Source organism: Ailuropoda melanoleuca, chromosome 18 (assembly GCF_002007445.2).
Source record: "Ailuropoda melanoleuca isolate Jingjing chromosome 18, ASM200744v2, whole genome shotgun sequence".
In the NCBI taxonomy this organism is placed as follows: domain Eukaryota; kingdom Metazoa; phylum Chordata; class Mammalia; order Carnivora; family Ursidae; genus Ailuropoda; species Ailuropoda melanoleuca.
In genome coordinates, this window is record NC_048235.1 from 13168606 (window position 1) to 13190506 (window position 21901).

The 21901-nt window shown below is 40.7% G+C and overlaps 1 long non-coding RNA gene across 7 annotated transcripts; it reads left to right on the forward strand.

The window, feature by feature from the left end:
* The first annotated feature begins 6 nt into the window (after positions 1 to 6).
* LOC105242160 lies at positions 7 to 20510 on the forward strand. 7 transcript variants are annotated; one of them, XR_004621989.1, is made up of 5 exons: positions 7 to 5512; positions 7951 to 8087; positions 9889 to 10057; positions 11769 to 11994; positions 19390 to 20510. It is a non-coding gene; the product is annotated as an uncharacterized LOC105242160 (long non-coding RNA). The 7 variants fall into 7 exon arrangements; XR_004621988.1 differs by lacking the exon at positions 11769 to 11994 and adding an exon at positions 14098 to 14230; XR_004621990.1 differs by lacking the exon at positions 11769 to 11994 and having other exon boundaries at positions 19390 to 19576; positions 20244 to 20510.
* The last annotated feature ends 1391 nt before the right edge of the window (positions 20511 to 21901 follow it).

A 21901-nucleotide genomic window follows, 5' to 3' on the forward strand; every position in this document is an offset into this window, starting at 1 on the left:
CGGGGGGCCGGGGGCGACCCGGCGCCAGCAGTTTCAGGCCAGGAGCTCGCGGCGGTGGGAGAGGAAGGCGGGTACCTGAGCCTCCCTCCTCAGGGTTACCCGAAGGTGGGGAGGAAGGAGGAGGAGGGCGGCAGGGGAGCAGAGGGGGCGCTTGTCATCCAGGTGGGGGGCAGGTGTAAGGGGTGTGTAGCGCCGCTGTTTTCAGAGTGGGTAAGAATTCCCTTAACATGCCCGCCTCCGAGGACTGAGGAACAATGAACTGGCGAGACAGCATTACTTAGATACGGATGCAAGGACTGGGCCAGGCGAGGACTCGCGACCCTAACGTTAGTTGAACCCTCATCAGGAATTGAGCGTGTAGCCGTTTTGAGGGCTGCCGCCATCTCGGGCACCACCTGGCGCTCTGTGTGGGGGCGAGGACGATAAGGGAGGCCCTGCCCCGGTCGGTCTACAGCAGCGCACTGGAGACTGAATTATCGCCCGTGCAACAGAAGGTACTTTACTGCAGGAGGAGATGCGCAAGGCTGTGAGTTAACTGTACTTCTGGTGTCTTCATCGTGGCCCGTCCAGGACAAGGGCTTCATACTGCGACACCTTCGGCCAGATTGATTTGACCTCTTCAACTTAGCAGCTGGGCACGCTCGGTCAAGCTGCGTGACCTAAGGCCTCAGTTTTCCGTGCTGTGAAGCCGAGATGCATGACACAATGCAAGCATACAAGTACAGCACCTGTCACCTTCAAGGTGTGTTCGTTCATGCTCATACAGTTCATTTGGGACCTACCACTTCTGGGTCCCTTGCCTTAACAGTATCAATTCTCATCTAATTACACCTCTTTCTTCCCCCACATGCAATTTAATCAGCCTTCCCCCAAACTTCTCTACCCAACCCAGAAAGACCCTTCCTGGGAGGCCATAGCTATTTATATGTGAGCACTTCTAAAGACATGGCTCCAACTTCCCTCTTTGCCACAGAAATATTGTTTTCTATGGATTGGAAAAAAGAAAAGTCTCTGACTGTGCATATGTGATGAGGAGACAGCTGAGTGTTTAGGATTCTGTTTTGTGGCTGTGATGTCAGAAATAGATCTCATGTACACACATTGCTTCTTCTCCCCTCTCCTATAATACTATCTGACACAGACACTTGCTTTCTCATTTCATAGAACATTGACCGCTACAGGCCCTGAGAGTCATTATAGACAAAGTCTGTATGGCAGCTGTCACTCTTTACCCACCTAGGGACCCAAGTTGAAAACCCCACTAGTCATTGCTGATGTCTTCTTTCCCCCAACATATATCCAGTCGGTAGCATCCTCCTGATCTGTTGATTTTACTCCCAAACATGTGTAGACCCGGCCCCTTCTCCCTCACCGCTGTACCTGCCTTATTTAGCTGCTTCCAGCCCTGCCCACCGTTGTGCTCCTCCAGGTTACTGGCCACACTGCCGTCCAATTCAGTAGGAAATTAACTTCAAATAAAACACGATTCCAGCCCTAAATCTACTCCTCATAAACGTCTCTATAGCTTTCAGAATAAAGTCCATATATTTTTGATTTTTTTAGAGAGAACGCGCTAGAGTGAGCGCGGGTGGGAAGGGGGTAGGGCAGAGAGAGAGAATCTTAAGCAAGCTCCACACCCAGCACGGGGCCAGACGCAGGGCTCCATCTCATGACCTGAGATCATGACCTGAGCCAAAATCAAGAGTCACTTAACCGACTGAGCCATCCAGGCACCCCATAAAGTCCATATTATTTAACAAAACATATAAAATCCATTATGATCCGGCACCAAGCTACTTTGCCAGCCTCATCTCCCGCCACTGGGCCCCACGAGCCCTCACTCGTCCCTTATCAAACCAGCTGCCGTTCCTTCCTGTAAAACAACAGAGCCAGCCTCTTGTTCGTTGTTTTATCCTTCGCGTGGTACCCAGCACACAGGTGCTCAAATACTGGTGAATTAATAATTACCCTTTTTAATTAATTAATAATTGCCCTTTTTTTCTCATGAAATATTTTAGACTTTATCAGAGTATTTTATTTTTTAATATATTATAACCGATATTTATTGTACAGAATGCAGAAAATGCAGCAAATTGGAAGAGGAAAAGAAGCCACCTGGAATCTCACCAGTCGGGAATTGAGCTGTTGATATTTTTGTGTATTTCCTTCTTTAATTTTTCTAAAGGGCCATTTCCAGGCCTCATCGACGCAGTCTCTGTGTCTCATGTGGTAACGCCGGTTGTGCTGGCCATTTTCCATGATGTCTGTGTGACTTCCCTGTATCCTGTTCTCTTTCTTGGCTGGCTCCTCTTCTGCTGCCAGCCCCCTCAATTATGGTGTTTCCAGACATTCCATCTTAAACCCTTCCATTTTCTCATTCCACGTGCTTTCTCTTTGAGTGCTCTCACTCATGCCCAAAGCTTCAGCTAGCTCTATTTGGCGTTAGCTCCAAAGTCTGTAGCTTCTGAGGGCTTGTTGCATTACCTCCTAGATGTTTCTCAGGTTCAACAAATTATGCATGTCTAAAACTAAACTGATCACATCTTTCCCAACAACCTTGTATATTTGTCACTTCACTGACCCACCAGCAAACTGGCAGGCATCACTGACTCCTGCCTTTCCTGAGCCCCCTGGAGCCCCCTGAGGCATGGGTACTGTTTCCAATTTTTCAGGCCCCTGAACACATAAAGCGTAAAATGAATTTCACTCTGTTCTTATAACCTCGATGACCTATCGCTACAGACCAAAAGTGTAAATACGCCCCCAGAATCCATGTGGTATTGATACACAGTCAAGAAATATTTCTTAGCCCTTTGATGAGATACATACAGTCATAAATCACTGTGGAAAATGGACCAGTATAGCAAAATATAACCTTTTTGAAAGTCTCTGAAAAAAGTAACCTTTGCCATACCAAAGAAATCTGACCAGACACCTTGATCTAATACAAAAACCATTGTTCAAGCAGTCTTATATGATGAAACCAGAGTGATCTCCTGAGTGAGGCTGCTCATGTTCACCTGTGGAATGGGACCTTCTAAAGAAGATCTACCTACGTGCGTTAGGACTGATTTCTTTTCAAGGAGGCTGAGGAAGAGTGGTGATTAGTTGGACATGTACTGATTGACCTTGCCCTGAAGGGTTTCAACTAAGGAAGAAGTTTAAAGATACGTTCAAGGTTAACCCCTTTCAGATGGGTTTTTCATTTATTTTTCTAACAAGAATAGTTTCATAAAATAATCATTCAAATAGCAAACATTTATGAAGTGCCCCCAAACTCTTCTCAGCACTGGGAATACGGCACCTAACCAAACACATGGGAAATCTCTGGCTCCTGAGTAGGGTTCCTACAGTCTAGTATTTAGGCACGTTAATTTCCGTTACATCATCCCAGTACCCCAGCATCCCCTCCATCCGTAACCACAGCCTTTAGAAATGTACGTTAGGGGCGCCTGGGTGGCACAGCGGTTGAGCGTCTGCCTTCAGCTCAGGGCGTGATCCCGGCGTTCTGGGATCGAGTCCCACATCAGGCTCCTCCACTATGAGCCTGCTTCTTCCTTTCCCACTCCCCCTGTTTGTGTTCCCTCTTTCACTGGCTGTCTCTGTCTCTGTCAAATAAATAAATAAAATCTTTAAAAAAAAAAAAGAAATGTACGTTAAAGTTAAGAATGTGCAATACAATGGCTCTCTCACTAAACTGTTAAGTATTTATAGTTATGATTAAATCAGTAGCCCATCATCCATCTGTCAATTGATGCCCAATCTTCTCACCTTATCAGTTCCACTCTGTCCTGGCCACAGAGGCTCTCCCCCATGGTGCTATAATTCAGGGGATTATAAAATCATAGAAAATGAATATTCCACACTTGCAAGAGCAGTTGGACCAATACAGAGGCATAGACTATAGTCCTGAACTCCAAAGAATATTATTGTGAAGTCCGCATTGAATATACAGTCGAGTTAGATTTTAATTGAGACAATAGAACTGTTAATGACATTGAAAAAGCCACGCAAACAATGAATCATGGAACGTTACATCAAAAACTAACGATGTACTCTATGGTGACTAACATACCATAATAATAAAAAAAATAAAAAACCTTCAATCAAAGTTCAAGGATCAGAAGCATCAGGTTGGAGAAATTCTTAACTATTACGTCATGTAATGGTTTCTCCCACTTTACTAGAGACTCTGAAATGAGGTTCATTTTGTTGCAATTATCCTCTGAAAATTATGAATTTCAATTGAGTGATCTATTGCCCAGTCCTTAGTAATAAATATTAATTTTGTCCTGTTCTGATGAAGTAAGGGAAAAAATATTCTTTAAAATTGCCAGGATAGGGGTGCCTCGCTGGCTCAGTCAGTGGAGGGTGTGACTCTTGATCTCGGGGTTGTAAGTTCAAGCCCCCCATTTGGTGTGGAGATTACTTAAAATCTTTTAAAGTAAATAAATAAAGGCAAAGAAAATTGTCAGGGTATTTGTGTTGGGGTGGGGAGAAAGATATTATCTTGTCTAAAAGGAAGGTTTACAATTCTGTAAACTTTATACATTGCTTTTTGCTAAAATTTTGCTAAAGTAAATAAAAATCTTTTTTAAAAGGCGGGGTGGGGCCCTGGGTAGCTCAGTGGGTTAAGCGTCGGCCTTGGGTTCAGGTCATGATCCCAGGGTCCTGGGATCTAGTCCCACATCTGGCCCCTTGTTCGGCGGGGAGACTGCTTCTCGCCCTGCCTACCACTACCCTGCTTGGACTCTCTCTCTCTCTCTCTCTCTCTCTCCCTCACTCTCTCTCTGGCAAATAAATAAATAAAATCCTTAAAAAAAAAGTCAGAAGGAAAAGGCATCCATAGTTCTGTCTTGAGGTTCTTTAGAAAGAATTACTATAATAGTTTCAAGTATTAAAAATATTTTAAATGAGAAATAAATTTCAAGTTTTTGACATAAATTCAGTAAACCACACAATTCACTGGATCTGGATATTTGAAGAATTTTGTGTTACAGTTTCCAGTCTTTCTCTGTCAGCTCCTCACTTCCAGCGTATGAAGCTCGATGACACTCAGCCTGTTCTCTTTCTTCCCAAACGTCCCCGCATTCTAAATGACATCCCTTCGTTCTATTTGCAAATGTTTGGAAATTTGCCAGTCAGAAAGACAGAAGAGTGTCATGAAACAAAGTGTTGCGAGTGTTTTTAAGTCTCTGACTTCTTCCAAAAACTTCCCCTCCGCTAAATCCAAAATGTGCGTGACAGTTGACAACACAGGACTCTTGGCGCTGCCTCCTTGGCCTCTGAGGCGAGAGGGCGACATTTCGCAGGCCATGCTGTGGACACTCAAGCTGCTGGGAGGGCTGTAGGAACAAGGCAAGCCCTGGTCTCCGGAGCTTACATTCCAAACAACCCAACCAATAAAGCTACAGATTTGTCTTGGTGTTTTTGAAGGAAATAAACAAGAGCTTTGACTGAAAATACTGGAGGGTGTAGGTGGTCAAGGACTGTTCCTCGGAGAAAGTGACAGGTAAGTCAAGGCTTGAAGAACAAGAAGATAGGGGCGCCTGGGTGGCTCAGTCGGTTGGGCATCTGCCTTCGGCTCAGGTCATGATCTCTGGGTCCTGGGATGGAGCTCCACGTCAGGCTCCCTGCTCAGCGGGGAGTTTGCTTCTCCCTCTCCCTCTGCTCCTCCCCCTGCTCAAATAAATAAATAAAATCTTAAAAAAATTTAAAAAAAAAGAACTAGAGGATGCTGTGTTAGTTTCCTAGGGCTGCCGTAACAAACCACCACAAACCAGGCAACTTCAATGAACAGAGATGTATCATCTCCCAGTTGTGAGAGCTGATAGGCCAAGATCAAGGTGTCACAGGTCGGGTCCTTCTGAGGCTGAGGGAGGGATTTGCTCCGTGCCTTCTGGCTGCTGGTGGTTTGCCAGGGGTCTTGGGCATTGTTTGGCTTACAGATGAGCTCTGCTCTCTGCCTTCATCTTCATACGGTGTTCTCTGGGGAGTGTGCCTATGTCCAGACTTCTCCTTTTTATAAGGACACCAGTAATTGGATTAGAGGCCCATGGTACTTCAGTATCGCCTCATCTTACTGATGACATCTGCAGAGACCTGTTGCTGCGTAAGGTCACATTCTGAGGTACTGAAGGTTAGGACTTGGGCATATGAATTTGGTTGGGGGAATGGGGAGGACGCAATGCAACACAAAACAGGTACCAATTGTGCCCTAAAGCCCTGGGACAGAGGAAGGAGAGGGGACAAAGGCTCTAGAAGGGAAAGGGTCTGGGGAATTCTGGAAAACCGAAGGGAAGGTGTGACTTCAGAGTTGTAAATGAGGGTAAGAAGGACTGGAGCAGAGGCAGGCGAGCAGACCCAGATCAAGGAGTTTGGGTTTTATTCTGGGATCAATGGGGAGGATTTCCACGAGTTCTGTGGTTTTAAAAGGTCATGTTATAGGGGCGCCTGGGTGGCACAGCGGTTAAGCGTCTGCCTTCAGCTCAGGGCGTGATCCCGGAGTTATGGGNCGCAATGCAACACAAAACAGGTACCAATTGTGCCCTAAAGCCCTGGGACAGAGGAAGGAGAGTGGACAAAGGCTCTAGAAGGGAAAGGGTCTGGGGAATTCTGGAAAACCGAAGGGAAGGTGTGACTTCAGAGTTGTAAATGAGGGTAAGAAGGACTGGAGCAGAGGCAGGCGAGCAGACCCAGATCAAGGAGTTTGGGTTTTATTCTGGGATCAATGGGAGGATTTCCACGAGTTCTGTGGTTTTAAAAGGTCATGTTATAAATTTCCCAGTTGTCACTTCAGCAGTGCAATGCAAGGGTTTCTTAATTTGTTGGTTTCTTAGGAGAGTTNCTCGCTGGCTGTCTCTATCTCTGTCAAATAAATAAATAAAATCTTTAAAAATTAAAAATAAAAAATAAAAAATAAAAGGTCATGTTATAAATTTCCCAGTTGTCACTTCAGCAGTGCAATGCAAGGGTTTCTTAATTTGTTGGTTTCTTAGGAGAGTTGACAACTGTTCTTTCTTCGCCCTCTCAATTCATTACATGTTGAATTTACTGAGGAAATACAACACACTTACGATATTCTGGAACAGTTTTGTCTTTTTTATTTTTTTAAAGATCTTATTTATTTGTCAGAGAGAGAGAGAGAGCACAAGCAGGCGGAGGGAGAAGCAGGATCCCTGCTGAGCAAGGAGACTGACATGGGACTCCATCCCAGGACGCTGGAATCGTGACCTGGGCCAAAAGCACATGCTTAACCGACTGAGCCACCCAGGCGGCCCCAGTTTTGTCTGTTTAATATTCATTTTTAATTCCTCAGTTAAAATATTTATTTCCTGTTAACTTTCTCCCTGATTTCCATCTCCAGAAATGAAATTTTTACTTCATTCTTTTTACCCCTAAAGAAACTCTACTTAAAAAAGAAAGAAAAAGAGAAGAAATATTCAACTATAAATTCCAGGAATTTTCCTCAGACTGTTTTGAGTAAACAGTGATCATTTTTAGAGATTGTGTCATCGCAAAAATCAATATTCATTCCAAAGTTCAACGGCTCCAAAGTATTTCAGTTTAATTTCTAAAAATTTTCCAATTTTTTTTCTGTCAGAAACTCCTGTGTAATAAATCGTTTTCACAAAACTGAATTTTTGTTGGCAGACCAATCGACGTAAGTAAAACTTCATGGTTTGCCTTGAACGTTTTGTAATTTGAAAGCAAATATTGGTTTAAACAGCCCATCACGTATTTTTGCAACCTCAAGCTGTGGATCCTGGTTTCTGCACCACTCCTCTCTTGACAACCAAAAAAGGTCAACTTTTTTTCTGTTTTATGTATTGAGGTTCTGAATAAGACTTAATTTAGGGAGAAGGTCCTGTTGCTTTAAAAAAAAATTTTTTTTTTAATTTAAAAACTAACAGCCACAAAAACTGGCTATTAGTTTTACTTCATTTTCAGGTAATCGGAGAGAAAAAAGAAAACACAACCAACTGTAAGTGGAAAACCACTAAAGATTGAAGGAGAGAAAGAATACAGACACCAAGCGACGGGAGGCAGTTGTGAGCGTCCATAGAGCAGAGCCGACCATCTTAGAGGTACCAACGTTATAGGCTTATCATCACTTGACTTGCTCAGTTGTCTCCCATTTTTCTTTGTTTTTATTTCCCATCTTGATCAGAACTTCTCATCTTTTCAGTGATGCAGAACCAAAGAATCATGACTACTTGTTTTCATGTGTGCAGTTGAGGTCATTCATGAAAGTTGAGGTTTGGACAGACCTTTTTCCCTCATTGAGAAACTGGAGAAACATGACCCCCAAGCCTGTCATCTTTCACAACGCTCGTACATGTTTTACCGCATATGCACTTTTCCTTTGTTGGTATTTTTGCTTATGATGAACTTAAGTAGATAGTAGGAAATATTTACTCCACATTGAGGGGAGAAGGAAAATAAAGTTTATATGTACAGTGTGACCACGCCAAAGATGTCTTGTAAATAAGACCAAACAGAACTACATCAAACATTAGCAGCGGTTGTCTTTGAGTGATGGAACTAGGGATGATTTTTTTTTCCTTTTGAAAAGTTGACATTTTTTGAGAACAGATTTTACTTTTATTAATGTAAAATTTTAAATAATTTGTATAGGTGATTTCAGAAAAGTATTTCTTGATATATGATGTTTATATAAATGACTTGTGAGTCTTAGCTAGTTTTTTCCATGGAACTTCGAAAAAGAAAGCACTGATTAACATATCTTATATCTTACACTACATTCTTTTAAGAATTTTTAAACCTATGTCTCTTTAAGTTACATGGAAGATAATTTTTTCCTACAAATGCCATGGAGTTTCTCCTAACCTTTTATTTTATCAAAACATTCATCTTTTAAAACGCATTTGTGTTTTTATCCTAACAGTTCAAATATTGACTCTCCAAATGAACATATAAGAACAAACTTATAATGTATCCAGATAAATAGCTATTAATAAATGATAAATCCCATGATCATTAATTTTTAAATAACCCTTTGCTTTGATTCACATCATGGCTTACGTATGCTATTTGAAAAAGAATAAGAATTAAGGGAAATCTACAACAACTAAAGAAATTTTTCTAATTATAAATTTTCATTTCACTTATATGCAAATTTCCATTACTATATTCTTAGCAATCAAATTCAAATTCTTAGATCTCAAACATGAATGAGGACTCTAAGAAAAATATCAAACTTCTCTGTTAAATTTGTTCTTTTTGCATTTCATCTTTCTGGCACTTTCATATTTAGTCATCACATTTCCTATTCTGCTTGCTTAGTTTCCACATACAACCAGATCAGCAGAAGGGGAGGGAAAACATCTCATTTGAGGGCAGTGAAGGAAAGAATCTCTCTTTATCTATCCCTCTCTCTCTCCCTCTCTCCTGCATGTTCTCGTGCACGTGCACACACACACACACACACAGGAGAGGAGGGTTCTCTGCATGCAAATGCGCGTTTGGAATTCGGAATATATTTTAACCACAGAAGTAATAAGAAACTATGACAATATAAGTAATATAGTTTACCTTCATTGTGAGTTAAAATAAGAATTTATTTTATTTTATTTTATTTTTAAAGATTTTATTTATTTATTTGACAGAGATAGAGACAGCCAGTAAGAGAGGGAACACAAGCAGGGGGAGTGGGAGAGGAAGAAGCAGGCTCATAGCGGAAGAGCCTGATGTGGGGCTCGATCCCATAACGCTGGGATCGTGCCCTGAGCCTAAGGCAGACGCTCAACCGCTGTGCCACCCAGGCGCCCCAAGAATTTATTTTAATAAATAAATATATATATGGCCTGGGAATCCAGTTTTACAACACTATACACATGGGAAATTTTCATTCTGAAATCTTAACAGCTGTCTTTCAAGCACATTGTTGGAGCACATTGGATTGTGTGGTCTGGGACTGCCTGCCCTCTGCAGGGCTGTGCTCGGCAGTTTGGAAGAGACAAGGAGGAAGGAGGCGTGGTTCCTGACCTTAGTGCATTTGCAGACTCCATTGGGAGACAGGGTTCTCCACACCCAGGTAACATTTTAATACATTTATTTACTGTTTGTTCAGCAAACAGATTCAGTGTGTTTCTTGACTCTGTATTAATTATCTTTTTATATTTTACATAGTATTTTCTAATATAAGTATTATGTGATTATAGTAGAGTATTAGAGCAATACAGGCCTATTTTGTAGTGACAAAGTCAGAAAGCACTTGAATGTCTATTGGTAACTAAATGATTGAATAAACCGTGGTTGATCTATTCTATGGGATGTTATGCACAAATAAAAAAGAACACATTAAGACTTTCTGTTGATCTAGCGAGGAGACCAGGCTGTATTTTAAAGAGAAAAAGATGATGTAAAGAAATGTTCAAATTATGATCTTATTTTTGCAAAGACAACAAAGACAACAGTGACCCCCCCTTCTCCCAAAAAAAGTGTTTGAATTAAAAAGGATACAGATATATATACAAAGCTGTAAATATTGGTCACCTTCAGGACAAGTGGGTTACTATTTTTCTTAATTTACCTTTGTATTGAGAAGAAAATGAAAAATTTAAGATGAAAATCTGGAAATACAGAGCAGATTAAAGAGAAAAATTAAAATCACTTTGATTTTTATTTTGTTAGGGTAGTGTGTGTGTGTGTGTGTGTGTGTAAGAGAGAGAGAACTACTCTGGATAATTCATTGTAAGTAGATTTTTCGTGACTGTCCACTATGTTTATGTCACTTCAAGGAACTTCTGGCAAAACTGCTTTAATCCAAAGCCACCCAATAGACCCACAATGGAGACACTTTTAAGCAGGCAGGCAATTCAGTTCCCTTTGGGATCTGCCTACTCTCCCTGTGGGAATGGCTCATCTTAGTCCTTTCTGTGTATCTCTCCTACCTAAAGAGAAAGGAGGAATTCCTAAAGTGTAAAAATGTGAGAATAAAGGGTGTTGTTCTCACGCCAGCATGAGCCCTGCTCTTGTTAAAGGTTCTCTGCTTTATACTCATGAATTTTCCAAAATTCATCTTAAAGAACCAACATGGCTTCCCACCAGGCAAGCTGAATGTACTCACAGGAAGGAAGCAAGCAGATAATGGAGTCTGGTCCACTAACTACCTTTTAAGAAAATGGTGTATACATTTCTGCTCAATATTACTTGTAAGTCCATGACACTAGTTCAGTGGCCTCTGAAAAAGTGAGTAGCTTAGTCTAGTTCTCTCTGTATTTTTTTCTGAAGAATTATTCATCAGGAGATAGACGTCCATTATATCACTATGACACTTTCATCAGCACAAAAATGAAAAATTCCAGATAGTAAACAACAAAGCATAACCAGCACTACCAAAGGAAAAATTCAGAAGACTTCCCCGAAGTGGTAGGATTTGAGCTGTACCTTAACGAATAGGTTAAAAATAGAGTAATTAAACATATATATGTGTGTGTGTGTGATTAATAGCCAGCTTTAAAAAACCTTGACAGAAGCTTCCAGACTTTAAAATGTCCTCTCATCCCACAGAGAACACTCATCTAACAAACTCATCAGGTCCTATAGTCCAAGCTAGTTCTGTATTTAAGCCAAAGAAATTTTGTTGAATTATACGGTAAATGTATTGGTAGGGTTAGGAACTAACTTTTTCCATTAAAAATTAGAGGTGGGGGTGAGGAGGAAGACCCCTAGATCCCACATGTGGAAGAAATATGTGTGTTTACTCAGGTCTCTAAAGCAGATCTTTCACCTCTAAACTATAGATGGAAATCTCTTTCCCTGTGGTACTTCAACTGATTCCTTAGAAATAAAAGAATAAAGTTACAGTCGCCAGGTCAGTGCCTGGGGATGTGAATTTCTTGGCCGCTCTGAGGGCGCGCAGCAGTGGGCAGCTGGTACAATGCTGGTGAGGAACCTATTCATGGCCATGTTCAGGACGTCCAGAAGAATAGTTTCAACTTACTTATCAACTCAGCATTCCACTCACAGGTGACTTTGATTACAAGTCTGTGTCTCTTCCATGATACCAAACAGCTGTTGGAAACTTAATACTTACTGTCTAGATGTTTAGCCTGTGGTCATGTAGGCAAAACACCTGTGCACTAACCTAGTATTTTATCCAGATGTTCGATGGTGTGTGCCTATGACCCTTTCACTATATACTTTATTTCTTCCTGTTAGCCATTATAAAGCCCAAATTAGATTAAAATTCAATTTATCTCCAAGTTTAGGCTTTAAACAAAAATAAGGGAATTCTAAGAATCCATGTATGGTGAGTTATGTTTTTTGCTATAAAAATGTGAGACACTCTTGAGTTCAGAATAACAGAGTAAACATATACCAAACCAACCACCTTTTATCAAAATTCATCAAGAAATTTCAGGGAGAACAGGTAACAGAAATGTATGTCCATTAGTAGGAAGCTAAGTGATGTCCATACCCACAATATATGGAAACAGATTTTGGAAAGAGGAATAACAAAGAGCAAGGACCAAAGGCTGAGCAAAGAGAAGGAAAGTCCAATCTTAACACCTGCAAAGGGAATTGGAGAGAGATCTATGAGAAGTGGGCTAATTTTCCACACAGGACCCAGAAAAGACACAGGAAAAGGAAAAAGTGGACAGGGGCAGCAGGATTAATTTCAAAGTCTATCTGAGGAGCAGTTAGATCCTTACAGTTCTCCACCCTTATCTAGTTCCCAAACAGTTTGTTGACTTCCCCTTTCCCTCCAAATACTGAAACGGGCAGAGATGGACTTCCTTCCAAAGCAAGTGAATTGAGGTAGTCTGTATGCTGAACATGAAATCTCCATCTCCCTTCCACTGCTCAGACCCAGAACACCCACATCCAGAGTAATATTCCGAGATTGGAGATTGGAGGATGCGACCCCAGAGGAGATACTGGCCAACAGTGATATTTGGAGGGCCTCAGTAGAAAACCAACTGGTCCCCCCAGTTTGCCTCAGTGAAAACCACCGGTGTATAAGCTCCTGTCCAAAGAGCTTCTGGCTGGGTCAGCTTTTTGGTGCCTTAATCTTAAGAGTGAATGCCTTAACATAACCACAGTGAAAACAAAAAGAATAAAGAATTCCTCCAACAAAGGTGATGCAGGAAAGAAAACTTAAAAAAAAAAACCTTTCATTAACATCATTAAAGATATGAGAAAAGATTTTACATCTATATAATAAGAACAAAATGAAATAAAAGGGAACCCTCAGAGAACAAGAAAAAGTTCCTAGAAATTAAAAATAAGAATGTTTAAAATTCTATAGAATAATTGGAAGATAAAGTCAAGTAAATCTCACAAAAAGTATAATAAAACAAGAGAAATGGAAAATAGGAAAAAATATGAAAAATGAATGCTCCATCCAAGATATCCAATATCTAGAAGAAATTCCAGAAAAATTATAATTAAGATAATGGTGGACAGAAAATTAGTAAAAGCATAAGAAAATTCCTCGGGACATTCTGAGGAACATGATTTTCCAAATTTAAAAGGTACCCCAGTGTCTAGCACAATGTGTAAAGGAAGATACGTGAAGATCTATACCAATTTTACCATCACAGTGAAGAACTGAAGGACCATTTGGCAATGAAAAAGTAACAAGGACTATACTTGACCTTCTGCAGTAAGCATCTAGAAACCTGGACAAAACATGAAACAACTTGTTTCAGGCATTGACTAGAATCCTTGAGAAAAAAGGAAACAAGCCAGCGCTGCTGTGCTTTCTGCTAGAGGCCATTTCTAACTGTGGCTGCAGTGACGGGGGCGGGGGGAACCAAACAGAACCAGGGAAGGAAGTAAGGAAACAAATGACAGGTCACAGAGGCTGAGGGGCTGGGAGTTGTGAGGCAAAGCTCTCAAAAGAGGTAGTTATGTAGAAAAAAGGTCCAGAAATTTGTATGGTCCCCTTTAGTGTTTGCTGACTCCTGAACCAGGCATGTGGAAACCAGGACTCCAAAATGCTGAACAAAGAATGACTGGCAAACTAAATATTCCCAGAGCTCACACAGACCTTGAAATTGAACATTCATCCCCCAACAGTCAGAATGAAGAGGCCTTACTGATCATCCAAGGCATTTCTCCTCTCAGGTAGGACTGAACAATCCCTGGAGTAAAGGTTACTTCCTGTATGTCTCAGCAAAGCTTAAAAACAGGACTTAAAGGGATACAGCTGATATGCAAGGAAAACTACTTGCTCAGACAAAGTCAAAGACTCATTAAGGTAAGACAAAACACGAACAAAATCCAGACATTCAACAACATAAAATACACAGTGTCTAAAGTCAAATAAAAAATTACCAAACATGCTAAGAAGTTAAGAGAATGTGACCCATAATCAAGGGGTGGGGGGGGGAATCAAGGAATAGGAACAGATACAAATAAAAGCCACAGACGATAGAACTAGCAGAAAGGATTTTTTAAAGCTATTAGAATTGTGAACACATATTTAAAGGAAAATATGAACCTAATGAGGAAATACATGGAAGATATCAAAAAGAACCAAATAGTGAAATTTCTAAGATAAAAATTACACCATGTGAAAAGAAAGCTTAGATGAACCCACACGCAGATCTTGGCTTCCAAATCCATTCTCCAACAGGAGAAACCAGGGCTCCTTGGTGATCAAAATTACCATTGTTGGTCATAAGTCACGTTGACAGCATACATCCTTAATATGATGTGATGAGAATGGCACTTTACCTCTGTGGTCTTCCTCCCCCAAACCCATAACTCCAATGTGGCAAGCAAAACAATGGCCCCCAAAACATTCACCTTTCAAAGCCCAGAACCTGTGAATATATTACCCATGGCAAAAGGGACTTCACAGATGAGATTAAGGATACAGACTTTGAGGTGGAGAGATGATTCTGGATTATCTGGCCAGACCCAATTGAATTCCATGAGTCCTTAAAAGTGGAGACCTTTTACTGCTCTGTGGTCAGTAAGGGAGAGAGAGAGAAAGACGTGACAGTGGAAAAGGGTCAGAGAGATGGAAGGGTCAGAGAGAGATCCTAGGTTTGTAGAAGGAGGATGAAACTACTAGCCAAGAAATTGTAGATGGCCTTTAGCTGCTAAAGACAAGGACACAGAGTCTCCCCAGAGCTGCCAGAAAGGGTCACAGCCATGCTGACACCCTGATTTTGACCCAGTGAGACTCATGTCCGACTTCTGACGTACGGAATCATAAGGAATAAATTTGTGCTATTTAAGCCACTAGGTTTGGAGTAATTTGTTACCACAGCAATAAAAACACATACGTTAAGTCTAACCATGAGAAAAACATCAGGCAAAGCCAAAATGAAAGACATCCCACAAGATACCTCCTCAAAACTGTCAAGATCATCAAAAACAGGGGCGCCTGGGTGGCTCAGTCATTAAGCGTCTGCCTTCGGCTCAGGGCGTGATTGCGGTGTTCTGGGATCGAGCCCCATATCAGGCTCCTCTGCTGGGAGCCTGCTTCTTCCTCTCCCACTTACCCTGCTTGCGTTCCCTCTCTTGCTGGCTGTCTCTCTCTCTGTCAAATAAATAAATAAAATAAAAAATCTTAAAAAAAAAGATCATCAAAAACAAAGAAACTCTGAAAAACTCACAACCTAGAGGAAGCTAGGGAGACATAATAACTACATGTAATGTCATATCCTAAATGGGAAAAATGTCCTTGGATAAAAACAAAGGAAATGTGAATAAAGCATGGGCTTTAGTTAATAGTAATGCATCAATATTGATTCATTATATTTGTAACAAATGTACTACAGTAATGTAAAAAGTTAACAAAAAGGGAAACTGGGTGAGAAATATACAGGAACGCTCTGCCCTGTCTTTGCAATTTTTCTGTAAATCAAAAAAATGTTAAGTTTGAAAAAATACACTGGATAGGATTAACAGCAGTTTAAAAACAGAAGACAAGGCAATGTGAAGTCGTAGCAATACCACCTATCCAAAATAAAGCACTGAGAGTAAGGGGAAAAAAAAAAAAAGACCGAAAAGGTGCCTGGGTGGCTCATTCGGTCAAGCATCCAACTCTTGATTTCACCTTAGGTCATGATCACAGGGTCGTGACATCAAGCCCTGTATCTGGCTCCATGCTCAGCGCTGATTCTGCTTGAGATTCTCTCTCCCTCTCCCTTTGCCCCTCCCCCATTGCTCACATGGGCTCGCTCTCTTTCTTTTCCTCTCTTAAAAAAAAAAAACTGAAAGAAGAAATAAACAGAGACTGAGTGATCTTTGGGAAAATGCAAAGCAACCTGACATATGCATAAGGGAAGCCCCAGAAGGTGAGGAGAAAGGAGGCCAGAAAAAAATCTTTAAAGAATAATGACCAAAAGTTTTCAAAGTTTGATGAAACCCTCAATTGCAAGAAGCTCAGCAAATGCTAAGGAAAATAACCAACCAGACAAGCAAGAAACATGTAAGGCATATTATAATCACATTTTGAAAACACATGATAAAGAGAAAAATCTTAAAAGCAGCAAGAGAAGAAAAAATATTTTACAGAGAAGAACAGAAATAAGACAGCAGATTTCTCATCAGAATTTTGCAAGCCCAGAAGACAATGGAATGGTACTAGGTAATAATCAGATTGATGAATTCAATTTATAAGGCAGCACAAAGCAAAAAGCATAATTAAACGAGTGGAACTACAACTAAAAATCCTCTGCACAGCAAAGGAAACCATCAACCTATTGAAATGGGAGAAAATAATTGCAAATCTTGTATCATGTAAGGGGCTAATATCCAATATATAAAGAACTCCTGTAACTCAAAAGGAAAAAAAAAATCAATTAAATGGGCAGAAGATCTAAATAGATATTTTTCCAAAGAAAATACAGATGGCCAACAGACACATGAAAAGATTCTCTACATCATTAATCATCAAGGGAATGCAAATCAAAACCACAATGAGATATCACCTCACCCCCGTGAGGATGCCTAGTATCGAAAAGAGAAGGATAACAAGTGTTGGCAAGGATGTGGAGAAAAGGGAACCCTGTGCTGGGAATGGAAAATGGTGCAGCTTCTATGGAAAACAGTATAGAGGTTCCTCAAAAAATTAAAAATAGAACTATTATATGATGCAGGAATTCCACTCTTGGGAATTTATCTGAAAAAAATTAAAACAGTAACTCAAAAAGATATGTGCATCCTCACGTTCATTGCAGCATTATTTATGATAGCCAAGATACGGAAACAGTCTAAGTGTCTATCAATGGATGGATGAGAAAATTATGATATATATACAATGGAATGCTGTTTATCCATGAAAGAGAGTGAAATCCTGCCATTTGCAAATATATGGATGGACCTCAAGGGCATTATCCCAAGTGAAGTAAGTCAGAGAAGAAGAAATCCTGCATGATCTCTCTTACAGGTGGAGTCTAAAACAAAACAAAAGAAAACAAAACAAGCTCATAGATCACAGAGAACAAATTGGTGATTGCCAGAGGCAAGGCATAGGGGTGGAAGACAAAGGTGAACTGTTCTTTGTTTTTTTGTTTAAATAAATGGACATTTTAAAAACCAGAAAGTGGAAATTAAAGTTTTTAAAAAATGATATTGTAAAACAATAACAAGAAAATATCTTGGAGTGGATAAAATAAAAATCTTGGAAATCACTGAAGAAAAAAATGAATAAATTTAACTACATATAAATATTTTTAAATTCAACATGAAAGAAAAAACAAAATAATAAGACAAATAGCAAACTGAAAACAAATATTTGCAACATATATAACAAGGTCCTAATTTCTGTGAAATAAAAAATGAGATTTCTTCCAAAGTCTACTTATAAAAAGACCAAAACTCCAAAAGAAAAATGGGCACGTACATAAACAAAGGGAGAGATTTCGTAAATAAAAAATGGGTAACAGACACTTTATAAAGATATTTACTGCAGCTATAATTAAATAAATGACCCTTGAAATAAGAATTTTTAATAAAAGATTTTGGTAAAGATCAAAGGGCCTGCTAGGAAATAATTTTCTGCAAGTTCAAGGGGAAAAGATGCTCTCACACACCTGTTGTAGGACAGAAATTGGTGCCACCCCTTTGGAGGGCAACTTGACAATACGTACCTTAGTGTAAACTTCCCATAACCTTGAACACAGCATTTCTGGATATTCTTTGTATTGCTATCTTTGTAGATATAACCTAAGGCATGTGGTATTCATGGCAGCAGTGTTGTTCATATAAAAATGTGTAAATAATCCAAAACTTAAAAAAATAAAAAACCCCGTAGTGGACATAAAACTTCGAATTTAGTTGAAAAGACAAGATTTACATACTGGAATCAATTAGGAAATAATCCTAGGGCACTGTATCAACTTGCACATTATATGTAGGCAAGGTATGCTGCTGACCCCTAACGTAACTTTTTAAAAAAGACAGAGTCCACCGTTGATGGCTTAAATTGTGGGTCCCCAAAAGGCATGTTCATGTCCTGACACCCAGAACCTGTGAATATGATCTTATTGGAGACTGGGCCTTTGCGGACGTGGTTAAGGTCAGGAAATGGAAATAAGATCATTCGAGATTATTCTGGTGGGCCTAAATCCAAAGACAAGTGTCCTGGTGAGAGACAGAAGAGGAGAAGACACGCTCACAGAACAAAAAGTGTCAGGAAGACAAAGACAGAGAGAGTTTGCACAGGGGATGCTTGGAGCACCAGAAAAAGAAAGAGGCAGAGAAGGCTTTTCCTCCAGAACTTTGGAGGCGAAGAACTATGGTTGTTTTGATGCTTTTGCTATATATATATATATAATGTTACTAACTATTGATTAACCACCCCTACCTTTCAAAGTACACAAAATCAAATAGATGTAAGATCTTTAGCCCTACAGCTGTCCACATTATGTCATTTGACACCTAGATTCTGGGTTGGTTAGAATTTCATCAAACCTCATCTCAACTTCATGGGCCCCTGTGGTCCCATATGGAGTTCTGGGTGATTTATCCCCTTTCCAAGTTGATCGGTTGTCACTATCAGACAAATTTCTGACCTTGGTGTTTTTTACATCTTTATGCCTATTCAGTGCCAGGAAAGATCAAGAGATTGGGAGAAAATGGAATGGCACATAAATGGAATGACACATAGTTTTTGCTTTGATTTTTTTTCTCTCTATACCTAAGAATAATTTTCTAAAATCTTTTTGATATATTAATACTTTCAATGAGGACAACTAAGTAGATTAAATGTGTTTTCAGAGCAACAGTAAGGCCAGCGATCTTGATAAACCCTAATCAGTAGACACATTTTAGCTATTTTGTGTGGCTCAATAAAAATATGAATGCACCTCGAGCACCCCCTACACGTATCCCATCACAGACTCATTAACAAAACTCACTCACTCACTTTAATGAGATTATCTGACCTATTTTTCCTAGAATGACCCATTTTTCTGAGAGACTTAGACCAAACCAGTATTCCCGGGTTTTGGACCACCAAAGAAGGAAGGAAGTGCACAAAACTAACCTTTACTGAAGCTACTCCGAGCCAGGCACTCTGCTGGATGCTTAACCGCCCTATCACCCTGATAGGTCATTGCCCTTGAGGTTGAGGCCCTAATTGCGTGTGAGTATTCTATCATCTCTGCCTGGTCTGCTGGAGCAGGCTCCTTACTGCCTAGGCTTCGGTTTCCAGACAGCCCATTCTGGATTCAGAGGCACCCGGGTGTGATTAAAATAGATCGCTTCGCTTTCCTTCCTCAGCCCCTTCGGGCATTTCCCACAGCAATTAGAATGAAACCCACACTCCCTTCAATGGCCTACAAAACCTCAGCATGGGGTCCGGCCCGCACCTACTTAGCTCTGTCTGGCTTCATCCCGGAGACCCTCCTTCCCCCTCCCTCCCGGTGCCTCAGCTCAGGGGGCCGCCCACAGCAGCCCACTGGCAAAGAGCTGACCACCTGTTTTCGGAGCAGCCCCTGGGCTAAGAATGGATTTTACATTTGTAAAAGGTTGGAAAGAACTGGAAGAACAAGATTTGGTGACACGTGGAAATGACAGGCGATTCAAATCGCAGAATTCATAAATAAAGTTTTATTGGAACCCAGCCATGCTCATTCGTGTAGGCATTATCGGGGCGGCTTTTGTGCGACAAAAAGCTGAGTAGCTGCCGCTCACAAAGGCTTAAAATCTCTACTAGGTGGTCCTTGGCAAGAAAAGTTTGCTGGACCCTGTTTTAGTGGCACTGGTCTCCTTTCTGTTCCTGAGACTTGCCCTGTGCGTTCTTTCCTCAGGGCTTTCTATTTCCTGTTCCCTCCTCCTGGAATGTTCTCCAGCTCTCCGCATGGTTGGTGTGTTCTCACAGGGTCTCATTATCATGGACAAAACCAGCAGAAAGTCACGTACTGTTTGATTGTATCTCTCACCTACAAAAGGGTCAATCTCCCATCCCTGGATAAAGAGATTGGATTTCAGACTTGTCCCTTCCTGTCTGGCAACGAAAAGGAAACAAACTTTTTGGAGGCCAGGGTCGGCTCTGGACTCCACTGACCTGATGATTCTCTCCTNGTTATATGTAGGCAAGGTATGCTGCTGACCCCCTAATGTAACTTTTTAAAAAAGACAGAGTCCACCGTTGATGGCTTAAATTGTGGGTCCCCAAAAGGTATGTTCATGTCCTGACACCCAGAACCTGTGAATATGATCTTATTGGAGACTGGGCCTTTGCGGACGTGGTTAAGGTCAGGAAATGGAANTCAGCCAGTGCGAATGGCTGTGCCTCACCTGTCGCACTCAAGATTCTAAGATGCTGGAGGAGAGACTGTGTGTCCCATCTTCCAGACTCAAGGGAACAAAGGCGGCTTCAGAGACTCTTCTCATNAAGGTCAGGAAATGGAAATAAGATCATTCGAGATTATTCTGGTGGGCCTAAATCCAAAGACAAGTGTCCTGGTGAGAGACAGAAGAGGAGAAGACACGCTCACAGAACAAAAAGTGTCAGGAAGACAAAGACAGAGAGAGTTTGCACAGGGGATGCTTGGAGCACCAGAAAAAGAAAGAGGCAGAGAAGGCTTTTCCTCCAGAACTTTGGAGGCGAAGAACTATGGTTGTTTTGATGCTTTTGCTATATATATATATAATGTTACTAACTATTGATTAACCACCCCTACCTTTCAAAGTACACAAAATCAAATAGATGTAAGATCTTTAGCCCTACAGCTGTCCACATTATGTCATTTGACACCTAGATTCTGGGTTGGTTAGAATTTCATCAAACCTCATCTCAACTTCATGGGCCCCTGTGGTCCCATATGGAGTTCTGGGTGATTTATCCCCTTTCCAAGTTGATCGGTTGTCACTATCAGACAAATTTCTGACCTTGGTGTTTTTTACATCTTTATGCCTATTCAGTGCCAGGAAAGATAAAGAGATTGGGAGAAAATGGAATGGCACATAAATGGAATGACACATAGTTTTTGCTTTGATTTTTTTTCTCTCTATACCTAAGAATAATTTTCTAAAATCTTTTTGATATATTAATACTTTCAATGAGGACAACTAAGTAGATTAAATGTGTTTTCAGAGCAACAGTAAGGCCAGCGATCTTGATAAACCCTAATCAGTAGACACATTTTAGCTATTTTGTGTGGCTCAATAAAAATATGAATGCACCTCGAGCACCCCCTACACGTATCCCATCACAGACTCATTAACAAAACTCACTCACTCACTTTAATGAGATTATCTGACCTATTTTTCCTAGAATGACCCATTTTTCTGAGAGACTTAGACCAAACCAGTATTCCCGGGTTTTGGACCACCAAAGAAGGAAGGAAGTGCACAAAACTAACCTTTACTGAAGCTACTCCGAGCCAGGCACTCTGCTGGATGCTTAACCGCCCTATCACCCTGATAGGTCATTGCCCTTGAGGTTGAGGCCCTAATTGCGTGT